Consider the following 13,286-nt stretch of genomic DNA (forward strand, 5'->3'; position numbering starts at 1 on the left):
CAATTCCAGATTTCAAGATTTATTACAAAGCTGTCATCATCAAGACAGTATGGTACTGGCACAAAAACAGACACATAGATCAACAGAACAGAACAGAGAGCCCAGAAATAGAACCTCAACTCTATGGTCAACTAATCTCAACAAAGCAGGAAAGAATGTCCAACAGAAAAAAGACAATCTCTTCAACAAATGGTGTTGAGAAAATTGGACAGCCACATGCAGAAGAATGAAACTGGACCGATACCTTACACCACACACAAAAATAGACTCAAAATGGGTGAAAGACCTCAATGTGAGACAGGAATCCATCAAAATTCTTGAGGAGAACACAGGCAACAACCTCTTCGACTTCAACCACAGCAACTTCTTCCCAGAAGCATCGCCAAAGGCAAGGGAAGCAAGGGCAAAAACGAACTATTGGGACTTCATCAAAATCAAAAGCTTTTACACAGCAAAGGAAACAGTCAACAAAACCAAAAGGCAACTGACAGAATGGGAGAAGATATTTGCAAATGACATATCAGATAAAGGGCTAGTATCCAAAATCTATAAAGAACTGATCAAACTCAACACCCAAAGAATAAATAATCCAATCAAGAAATGGGCAGAAGACATGAACAGACATTTCTACAAAGAGGACATCCAAATGGCCAATAGACACATGAAAAAGTGCTCAGCATCACTCGGCATCAGGCAAATACCAATCAAAACCACAGTGAGATACTACCTCACACCAGTCAGAATGGCTAAAATTAACAAGTCAGGAAACAACAGATGTTGGCTAGGTTGTGGAGAAAGGGGAATTCTCCTACACTGTTGGTGGGAATGCAAGCTTGTGCAGCCACTCTGGAAAATAGCATGGAGGTTCCTCAAAAAGTTGAAAATAGAGCCACACTACAACCCAGCAATCACACTACTGGGTATTTACCCTAAAGATACAAATGTAGTGATCCGAAGGGGCATGTGCACCGGAATGTTTATAGCAGCAATGTCCACAATAACCAAACTATGGAAAAAACCTAGATGTCCATTGGTAGATGAATGGATAAAGAAGAAGTGGTATATATATATTATATATTTTATATATATAATATATATATATATTATATATATATATATAATCAGCCATCAAAGGAAATGAAATCTTGCCATTTGCAACTACGTGAATGGAGGTAGAGGGTATTAAGCTGAGCAAAATAAGTCAGTCAGAGAAAGACAAGTATCATATGATCTCACTGATATGTGGAGTTTGAGAGGCAGAGTGGAGGGTGTGGGGGGTAAGGAAGGACAAAATGAAACAAGATGGGTTCAGGAGGGAGACAAAACATAAGAGACTCTTAATCTCCAAAACAAACTCAGGGTTGCTGGGGTAGAGAGGGTGGTTGGGTTATGGACACTGGGGAGGGCATGTGCTATGGTGAGTGCTGTGAAGTGTGTAAGCCTGAAGATTCACAGACCTGTACCCCTGGGGCAAATAACACATTATATATTAATACAAATAAGTAACAAAAAAAAAAAAAAAGAAGTTGCTGTGACTGAGAGCAGAAAGTATGCTGCTTCTGTTCTCCTCTAGGATTTTGATGGATTCCTGTCTCACATTGAGGTCTTTCATCCATTTGGAATTTATTTTTGTGTATGATGTAAGAAAGTGGTCCAGTTTCATTCTTCTGCATGTTGCTGTCCAGCTTTGACAAGACTGTTTTTTTAAAAGACTGTCTTTTCTTCATTGGATGTCCCTTTCTGTTTTGTCAAAGATTAGTTGACCATAGAGTTGAGGGTCCATTTCTGGGCTCTCTATTCTGTTCCATTGATTTATGTGTGTTTTTGTGCCTGTACCATACTGTCTCGATGGCTACTGCTTTGTCATACAGCTTGAAGTTGAATTGTGATGCCTCCAGGTTTGGTTTCCTTTTTTAGGATTGCTTTGAGTATTCAAGGTCTTCTCTGGTTCCATACAGATTTTATAATTGTTTGTTTTAGCTCTGTGAAAAATTCCGGTAGTATTTTGATAAGGATTATATTACATGTGTAGATTGCTTTGGGTAGTATAGACATTTTAACAATGCTTGTTTTTCCAATCCATGAGCATGGAATACTTTTCCATTTCTTTGTGTCCTCTCCAATTTCTTTCATAAGTGTTCCATAGTTTTCAGAGTACAGATCTTTCATCTCTCTGGTTAGGTTTATTCCTAGGTATCTAATGGTTTTAGGTACAATTGTAGACAAAATCAATTCCTTGATTTCTTTTTCTGCTGCTTCATTATCAGTGTATATAAATGCAATAGGTTTCTGTACATTGATGACCCTATGTTTTACAACAACAAAAAAGGAAAATGTATAAAATGGGCAAATATTTTATCTTTTAGTTTCAATAAGCATTAGTTTATACTTACTATGAAATATGCTTTTCCCTGTATATTGTATTTGGTTTCCCTTAATGATATATTTTTCCCATTTTAAAAGTAATATAGACTTGTTCTAAAAAATTAAAATTAGAAAATACAAAGAAGAAAATTAAAATTACCTAGAACCCTACTACCCAGGAATCGCCATTATCTTTCCTAGTCTTTTTTCTTTGCGTATATATTTATAATCATTAAAAAACAAAGTGGGAAGCATGCTGCATCTACATCATAACATAAGTGTCCTATACTGATAGGAGAAGCAAAACCTTAACAGTAGGAATGAATGCACTTTTCAGTAATAAATTTAAAAAGTCAGAAGCTCTTGTTAGCGATGTAGCCAAACAGGATCTCATTTTCACAGTTGGGAGATGTGTTAAGCAGTTCAAATGTTGTGGAAAAAACTAGACATACATACTGAAAGTGACAAGCACACATCTCCTCCTTTTCTCTCTCATGTGGACTATAACCCAAGAAATTAAGATAAAAACATAGATCAAGAATGATATTAATAGGGCGCCTGGGTGGCTCAGTGGGTTAAGCCACTGCCTTCGGCTCAGGTCATGATCTCAGGATCGCGGGATCGAGTCCTGCATCGGGCTCTCTGCTCAGCAGGAGCCTGCTTCCTCCTCCTCTCTTTCTCTGCCTGCCTCTCTGCCTACTTGTGATCTCTCTCTGTCAAATAAATAAATAAAATCTTTAAAAATAAAAAATAACAAAAATAAAAAAATAAAAGAATGATATTAATAGTAAAAACATGGAGAGTAGGTGCATGGATAAAGAAAATGTGGTATATAACATACACTGAACACTGTTCAGCCTCAAAAAAAAAAAAACAAGAAAAGAAAAGGAAGGAAATTCTTCAGTATGCAACAACATGGATGAACCTTGGGAACATTATGCTAAATGAAATAAGCCAGCTCCAAAGATGAACACCATGATTCCATTTATATGAGGTATCTAAAATAGTCAAATTCATGGCATGGTGGTTGGCAGGAGCTGGGGGTAGAGGGAAATGAGAAGTTACTAATCACTGGGCAGAAAGTTTCCATTAAGCAAGATGAACAAACCCTAGAAATTATGTGTACAATGTTGCACCTATAGCTGACAATAATGTATTGTACAATTAGAAAGTTGAGAATTGCATTAATATGAATGGAACTGGAGGTGATTATGCTGAGTGAAATAAGTCAAGCAGAGAAAGACAATTGTAGGGTTTCACTCATATGTGGAACATAAGGAAAAGCATGGAGGACCACAGGGCAAGGGCGGGAAAACGGAATGGGAGGAAATAGAGAGGGAGACAAACCATGAGAGACTCTGGACTCCGGGAGACAAACTGAAGATAACAGAGGGGAGGGCGGTGGGATATGGGGTATCCGGGTGATGGGCATTAAGGAGGGCACATGTGGTGATGAGCCCTGGGTGTCAGACACAACTAATGAATCACTGAGTGCTACATCAAAAACTAATGATGTACTTATATGCTGGCTAATTGAACATAAAAGAAAGAAAGTTAAGGAGGTAGATTGCATGTGGTGTTCTTACCACAATTAAATAAAATTTTTTAAAAAAGATAACTAAAACTGATGTCAACTACCATGCTGGAAGGAAGAGCTTTCACTTTTGTTTTGCTAAAGGTATGCCATTAGTATAACTAAAGAGAATTACACTCTTCGAGTTATAAAACAAGTAAGAAACTGAGATGAAAGTACAGCCTAGGAAATATAGTCAATCATGTTGTAGTAACATCGTATGGTGACAGATGGTGACAACATTTATGGTGGCGAGCACTGAATAATGTATAGAATGATTTAATTAATTTTTTTTTAAGTAACCTCTACACCCAGTGTGGGGCTTGAACTCACAACCCTGAAATCAAGAGTTGAATGCTCTGCCGACTGAGCCAGCCAAGTGCCCCACTGTACAGAATTGTTGAATCAATATGTGGTACACCTGAAAAGCAAATGATATAGTTAATTATACGACAATCAAAAAAAAAAAGGAAATAAGACCTAAAAACAGAAAATTATACTGCAGTCAGAAAGACATTTTCAAAACCACACTACATGGAATCCTGTGTAGAACACGTTGAAAATATGAAGCTACAGAGAACTGCATGAGAACAAAGTATGTGAAATGTTATAAATAAAAATAAGCATGAGACTACATATCTATTGGAATTGCTAAAGTAAAACTTGGTGACAACAAACGATGACGGTGAGGAGGAGTATCCGTCATCTGGGACAGGTGTGGGCTGGAGGATGTCCGGGATCGAGGAATTCTCCCTGGCAGTCACTTCAGATATCGCAGGCCTTTGTATGCTTCTGAGTCTATGATTTTTCCAAATGTAAGGAAAATTGATATTTGATGAAATGTGCAGATAGCTGCTTGGCGGCATTTCCCAGGAGCTGGGATTGCAATAAAAAGCGAACATTTCTAGCACATCCCACGTTGGTTCCACTTGTCCTAAAGGAGCCTGTACAATCCCCTCAAAATTAATTAGTTATCCCACTCCTATGTATACTAGAGATAAATTAAAGCATAAAATTCTTCTTCCTCCCCCAAACCCTTGGATCTAAATTGTATTTCTCCCTCTGTTCCTCCTTCCTAGACTCACCCGGCCTGCCATGAGCTCTTGCTAGGAGAATTCCTCCTGCATTTATGGCACGAGTTCAGATGGCATTTGAAGAACCATGTGATTTTGCATCGTCTTCTGTGCCCGTGTTCTTGCTCTGTTTGCCAACGATTTGCTACCTCCCCAGTCAGTGTGTACACTCCCTGAGAATAAGATTAGTGTCAGATACTTTATAAAGATTTTATTTATTTATTTTGAGAGAGAGCGAGAGTGAGAGAGCACGAGCAGAAGGGAGAGGGGAGGGGCAGAGGGAGGAGGAGAAGCAGGCTCCCTACTGAGCAAAGATTCCTAATGCAGGACCCTGGGATCATGACCTGAGTCAAAGGCAGACGTTTAACCCACTGAGCCACCCAGGCATCCCTAATGTCAGATGCTTTAGCTACACCGCCTCTTCCACCACCTCAATGGGTTAGCATGGTTTGGAACCAAACAAATCTTCAGGAACAACTGAGAACATGCTTGGGGAAGTCACAAACACGATGTCTCTGTCCCTATAAAGCATTTTTAAAATAGCTACAGGGGTGCCTGAGTGGCTCCATCGGTTAAGCATCCAACTCTTGATCTCTGCTCAGGTCTTGATCTCAGGATCGTGAGTTTGAGCCCCGTGTTGGGCTCTGCACTGGTGATGGAGCCTACTTAGGAAAAAAAGTAGCTACAAGAGGGCTCCTACATGAGCACTAATTGCAATTTTCTCCTGACACTAAAGCCATAAGCAAATTATGTTGAGTTCTGTATTTAACCAGCTTGAAGTCGCCCCATCTCCCCTGGACCCTTAGTCAGAGATCAGAGAAAACCCAGCCTCAGATGAATGCCTTGTTGGGAAGTGCAAAGCCGGTGTCCAGGTATTGGTATAGGACCAGCAGCAGGCAGGAGTCTAGTCATCTCTGGAACTGGGGCATGATCAAGATAAATGGAAAATACTTTGCCTGATGGATTGTGAGATTGTGATGGGTTGCTACTGGAAGGCTTTCTCTTGTCTCTGCCACACCTGGGATTGCTTCTGTCATTTTATTTACCATGCTGTGTCATAGGAGCTGGGGCTGCTTTTGCTTCCAGGTTGTCTTCAACTGCTTCTGGGCACTTCTGAAATGAAACGGGGTGGTGGGTGCTGACCCACGACCCTCAATCATTTTAGTGTGGATATCGATGCTCTCTGGACAAAGACTACCAGGAATACACATGTACTGACCGAACTGGATTTAACTCTTGCTGCAGTGAGAGAGAATGTACACCATGGAGAGCTTTGAGGCATCTCAAGAAAGAGGTATCTATACGACTTATTATACTAGGATCCAAGCTTTGGTTGGGTGACTCGGGTGAAGGTCAAAGGAAGCTATGCTTTGCTCTAGATCAGGCGCTGTCTGCAAGCAGGACAATCCCGTGATTGTTATTACTGTTATTATTATTTCTGTGCATTTTATCTGGGGTAAGGGAGGTCAGACAAGAAGGAAACAGAAGTTGCCATTGGTAAAGAAGGAGTGATCACTCATATTATCCGAGAGAGAGAGAGAGTGTTGGTCATTTCTGTGGTTTGAACAATGCTCTTATTTTGTCTGGGTTCAGACAGTATGGAGTCGTCTTGTTTTTGTCTTCATCCATCACAGTCGTGGAGTTGCCCTATCTGATATTGATGTCCTGGGAAATTACTTATGTTCAGCCAAACACCAAGCCCTAGTTTGGTGTTGCTCCTAGAGATGGGCTAGCCCCTGGCGCCACCAAGGCTTAACTGATGATGTCAGGCTAGCTCTTGGATGCTAAGACATGCTCTTCTTTTACTTAGTTAAGTGTTTCAGTAGAAAGCCACGTGCAAGGGGTTCCCATATGCATGTTTCAAATAGGTCTCTCCTCCTTTTTCACCCCACAGGCATTTCTGTCCCTAAGTCCATGTTCTATTGCTTTCACTGCGTCTACATCTACCACCACCGTCTCCATCTACCCAGCCCCTGGCATCTTCCTAGGGCCTACCCCAAGTCCCACCTCTTCCGTGACGCTATCTCTGACCATTCCATCCTGAAAGACTTTCTCACCACTCTCTTCTTGAGGTCTTTATTGTTTGCTTTATTTCATTGGTACTTTTAGAGTTATACCAAGGCTATCTGGCTCACTAGCATGTCTTGGGCCTAACACCAGGTACGTTCTCTATGTGTGGTGCTAAGTGGTGGCATGTACTGTTAATTGCATTATACTGCAGGAGTCTTACCTCTCCGACTGATCTCGAAGCTACCTGAGGGCAGGAATTATGTGCTGAGAGCTCCTTTATACCCCAGACTCTGTTCTGAGGTTTTTGCATTTAACGCAACAGGCCCGTCAAGTAAGAACGAAGATGAGCTCCATTTTCAGATGAAAAGGAAACACGTTTTCCTAGCCCTTTCTGTCACCCTTTCTGCCCTTCCCCCATCCAGGACAGTTGGAGGCTGGTTCATGATGGATGGCAAAAGGCAGGGAAGCAGTAGACATGCATTTTCCTCCCCAAATACTATTCAGGTATAACTCATGTTACGTGTCACACGTTCTTGAAAAATGGAATTAATAAACTGTGCTTGCTTAGCCAGCATAGCTGTTTGGGTCAGGGTAACAATATTATGAGAGTCTATGAAGACACTATGTGCCAAGTTAGATCAATGGGATTTGCACATAGTATCTCCTTAGACTCTCACGATGCTACCCTTATCCTCATTTTCTGGGTAAGGAAACCAAAGCACAGAGCGGTTCCCAGGAAACGAGGAAGACAGGTTAAAGAAGTAAGAAAGAGGTGGGGCACCTGGATGGCTCAGTCAGTTAAGTGCCTGCCTTCAGCTCAGGTCGTGGTCCCCAGGGTCCTGGGATCGAGCCCCATGTCAGTCTCCCTGCTCAGGGAGCCTGCTTCTCCCTCTCCCTCTGCTGCTCCCCCTGCTTGTGCTCTCTCACTCTCGATTTCTCTGTCAAATAAATAAAATAAAATAGAAATTCCGTAAAAAAGAGGGCGAAAAAGTGGGTCTAGAGATCTGATACAATCCTATTAAAATCCTAATCACATTTTTCATAGAAATACAACAAACAATCCTAAAATTCACATGAAACTACAAAAGAACCAAAGTAATCCTGAGAAAGAACAAAGCTCTGGGCATCGCATGTTTGCATCTCAAACTATATTATGAAGTGACGCAAAACAAGACGGTAGTGGCCTAAACCAGATACACAGTCCAATGGAACAGAATCCAGAGCCCAGAAATAAATCCACCTGTATATAGTCATATCATATTTGTGACAAAGGAGCCAAGAAGACTCAGAGAAGGATAGTTTATTCAATAAAAGTTAAGAAAACTAGATATTCACACACAAAAGAAGGAAATTAAATCCCGTCCTTGACATTGGTCTTGGCACCAAAAGCACAAACAACAAAGGCAAATGTCAGCAAGTGGGACTACCTCAAACCTTTTAGTGCTATCATGCTTTTGCACAGCAGAAGTAGCCATTGGAAAAATGCAAAGGCAACCCCACGAAATGGGAGAAAATATTTGAAAGCCAGGTATCTGATAAGGGGTTAATATTCAAAATACATAGGGAACTCATACAACACAATAGCGAAAACAGATCAAAACAAACAAACAAAAAAAACCCTAATAGTCTAATTTAAAAATGGGCAGAGGACCTAACCAGACATTTTTCCAGGGGAGGCATCCAGATGGGCAACAGGTACATGAAAAGATGCTCAACACCACTCACTCATGATCAGGGACATGCAAATCACAACCGCAAGGAGACATGACCTCACACCTTGAGAACGGCTGTCACCAAGAGATCAGAGATGACAAGTCCTGGGGCCGTGGTGGAGGAAAGGGAAGCCTCGTGCCCTGCTGGTGGGAATGCAAGCTGGCGCAGCCATTCTGGAAAACAGTATGGAGTCTCCTCAGAAAGTTAAAAATAGAACTACCCTGTGATTCCAGCCATCCTACTTCTGGGTGTATATTTGGAGTAAGTAAAATCACTGTCTCAAAGAGATAATGTCATCGCATGGTCATGGCAGCATGAGTCACAATAACCAAGATATGAAAATCACCTAAGTGTCCGTCGATGGATGAATGCATAAAGAAAATGTGGAATATACAATGGAATATTATTTAGCCATTAAAAAAAACCCAAGGAAATGATGTCATTTGTGACAACATGAATGGGCCTTGAGGGTATTATGCTAAGTGAAGTAAGTCAGACAGAGATGGACCAATGCTGGAGGCGCTCTCCTATATATGTGGACTCTAAAAAGGCCAAACTCGGGCGCCTGGGTGGCTCAGTGGGTTATGCCTCTGCCTTCGGCTCAGGTCATGATTTCAGGGTCCTGGGATCGAGCCCCGGATTGGGCTCTCTGCTCATCAGGAAGCCTGCTTCCCCCTCTCTCTTTGCCTGCCTACATGTGATTCTCTCTTTCTCTGCCATATAAATAAATAAAAACTTTAAAATATATTTTTTTAAATTAAAAGGTCAAACTCATAGGAACAGAGTTGAATGGTGGTCAGCAGGGGCAGGGGCTAGGGCTGTGATGGGGGAAATGGGGAGATATTGATCAAAGAGCTCTAACTTTCTAAGACGAATAAGTCCTGCGGTTGCAATGTACTGTCTTATATACTTGAAAGGTGCTGAGAGTAGATCTTGAACCTTCTCAGTGGGAAAAGTGGTCATGATGTGATGTGTTGAAAGTGTTAACTAATTCCGTTAGTTAACCTAAGCGAACGTAATCATTTCCGAATACATACCAGCATCCAACCATCCCATTATAGACCCTGAATTTGCCCGGTGCTCTCTTTCAATTGTATCTCAATGAAGTTGAGGGGAAAGAGGTCAAGAGGAGGCCCAGAGGTGAGAAAATGGTGGCTGAGTTTTGTGGGGGTGGGTGAGGAGATGTGAGGGAAGCTCTGGGTCCGTGACCTTTTACTGTGAACCTGGAAGGAAAGGGAGACCCCAAGACTATAGCTTTCCTGAAGGCACTGGCTGGCTAGCCAAGCGCCCCCAGAATGGGATCTGAGTTCAGGGTCGCCTAACAAACACGCAAACAGAAAACAACAGCAGCAAACCGCCCCCCCCCCCCACCACAAAACCGGATTTGTCTTCCCTGTGACAAAGCCCAGTCACTATCCCCAAACACAGTCATACCGCTCCACCCAGTGGCAATCTCTCGACAGGGCAGGCAGCCGGAGCCGGAGCCTCGTTCTCTCCTCGGACTTTCCTTTTCTCTCATCACATGCCGCCCCTCCGTGGGTGATTCTGTATCTGGTGCTGGAGATACGGTATTCCGCGCAACAAACGCCATCCCTGTTCTCACGGAGCTTACAGTGGGAAGGACAGAGAGCAAGTCTGTGCTTTCAGGTGCTGACGGGCCCTACGAAGGAAAGAGGTCTGCGGCTGCGTAGTGCCTGAAGTCAGAGCAGGCCTCCTGGAGGAGGTGACATTGGAGCTGAGACTTGGAAGAAGGAGCAGTCAGCTATGGGAAGAGTTGACCCAGGCCCTCTGCTGGCCGCTACAGTGCCTTTGTTCTCAAGGGAAAAGGAACTGCCCTCTGAACACACATAACATAAATAAATAAATATTATATATATTTTATATAAATATATACCATATATTATATCTAATATATCAATAACATATTAATTATATATTAATATATCATATATTATTACTATATCATATAATATATTATTAATATATCAATATTTGATTAATGTATGATTTAATGTATTGTTAATATAAATATAATATATTAATATAGCATACATTTATTATATACTAATATATTAATTACATCTTTATATATTAATTATATATTAAATGGATGATATATAAGAAAATGTATTTATATATTCTATAATATATAATATAATTTATGAATATATTTTATATATTACATATATTTTTTATATCTATAACTTTTAAAAATCACACTGGTTGTCATGCAGAGGATCTACTGAAAGGAACAAGACCCCTCACTAACAATCCTAATTCTACCTGCACCCTGAATTCCCCTTTGCCATGTAACCAAATAGAGTCCCGGGGTCCCAGGGATGAGGGCACCGCGGCCGGTGGTTATGACGAAAGTCAGCAGATGGAGTCTAAGGCGGGTAAGGAGGCAAAGGCAGAAAATGGTAGGCGATGAAGAGGGAAAACTGGTAGGGAAAATGGGTTGCAGAAGTATCTGACGGCACTGACAAACTGTAGTGCTGGAGGAGAAACTGTTTCACGGCTGTTTCTGGTGATTGGGGAAGAAAAGGCCAGGGTAGGGTCCTACGGTGGAGAAGAGGAGGCAATGTAAGGTTGTCGAAAAGGCTAGAGGAGGTCAAGGAGGTGAAAGCCCAGGGTGAGGAACGGGCAGTCCGTGTGGCTGTTAAGATCACCCGGAAGGCTGAGTGAGCCTCAGTTCGGGGAGGACAGCCGAGCTTAGGACGGCCCACGAGCTAGGGGAGCCTGGGAGGGAAGAGGGGTCTTTGGCCATGCCCCCTCACCCAGGACCAGCAAGGATGGAGAGCTGACGATCCGCCCCACTCCCAGGGCCTGGGCTCCAGTCCCGGGCCTGTGTGGTGACCCTCTTGGGACGGCACAGGCAAGGTCCCCCGTCGCCCCTGGCTTCCATCAGCAGCAAGGGCCACTGGGCTCCAGGCCTTTTACCTGAGGGCTGCAGGTTCCTGTGGCGGGTGGGGGGGGCAGCACCCTCACATGTCTGCACCCCTGGGAAAGGCTCAGGAAGTTAACTGAAGCCCTAGGCCCTGTCCCAAGGACCCCCGGGGCCACATACTTGTCATGAAGAGAGCCTCAGTGTCAGAGCTGGGAGGACACTCTCCTTCAGTTTTGCTTCAGGTCCTTTCCCAAAGGCTCAGCTTTTTCCTTCCTCTGCTGTTCGCCGCTGCTAATTAGGTCTCCCTCCCAAAGACTTGGCGGCCAGCTCCAGCCGCCAGGGGAATCCGCTCGCCGCAGCAGTGAGAGGACAATCTCTTGCAGGGTCCTCCTCACCTCCTGTCATTTCATGGCCGTCGTTTGTCATTGATGGCAGCTCACTCTGTGGCATCCCTAGGGCCCTGGCCCTCCTCCCTGAGCAAAGAGGAGGCTGCAGGCGCCCACGTTCTTTACCAGAGACTTCATGAGCGACAGCCTTCATCACCCCGTGTTTCAACCCCGCTGATCAAGGAAGGAGGCGACTGGAGAGGATATGACTGAGTAGATACAGAATCTTGGCGAATCTGTCACAACGCTGACACTGCGTGCAGCTGGGAAAGCTCGGTTTCCAGAGGTCTTGGCCCTCTCCGCCGCTACCCCAGAGGGGCACAGGAGTGATGATGGGGGAGACTCTAGGATGGGGACCACGGACAGTTCTTCCATCTTTGGGTTGCACGGGTCAAACAAGGACAGGTACGTGACAGTTCCAATGGGACACAGCACTGGAACATCGGAAAGTACCCTATAAATTTGGTAGATGTGTAGATGTGTGATTGCATGATTATAGCTGATGAGTTTAGGTAGGAGGTGACGTGGATGGGAGGCAGCATGCTGGGCGGGAGGGGAAGGGAATGGTGGCACAAAGAGGGATATGTGCTTATAAAGGAAGCAGAAGACTTTATTAGTAATAATTATTTTAGTAATAATTAATTATTAGTAGTAATAATTATTGATAATTAATTATTAATTAATAACATTAATCATTATATTAATTAATAATTAATTATTAGTAGTAATAATTATGGCCTCAATCTGATTTCCAGGCCTATCTGCCACTCTGCCCATGCTGGAGCCATTTAATTCCCTGGACTGGTACACATATTTTCAGACACACACACACACACACACCCCCCACACACACACGCATACCTCTTGTACTATTCATGCTGTTCCCTGCACCTGCAGTGACCTCCCTCCTACTTCCCTTGCCATCCTTCATTGCTAGGTAAACTAATGATCCTTCAGAATCCGGGTGAAATGCCTCCTCCTGGGCACCTTCTCAGGCACCAGTCCACTCCCTTCACCCCCGCCACTAATCATTCTCTCTCCCGTGCTCCCATAGTGCTCTGTGTTCATCCCTGTTTTAGCACTTGCCACCTGTGTCATCGGTGTCCAAGTGTCTGTTCTGCCCCTCTAGACCAGGAACTAAGGCAAGCCACGAAACTTAGGCGTCTGTGAATGGGGACTCACTAGTGAATGAGCATACAGTAGGTGCTCAATACATGCCTGGTGAATGACTGAATGACTGGAGTCTGCAGTTTATGTCCTGAAGCTTCCTGAGCCATCAG

The sequence above is a fragment of the Mustela erminea genome, chromosome X (assembly GCF_009829155.1).
Source record: "Mustela erminea isolate mMusErm1 chromosome X, mMusErm1.Pri, whole genome shotgun sequence".
Lineage (NCBI taxonomy): Eukaryota > Metazoa > Chordata > Mammalia > Carnivora > Mustelidae > Mustela > Mustela erminea.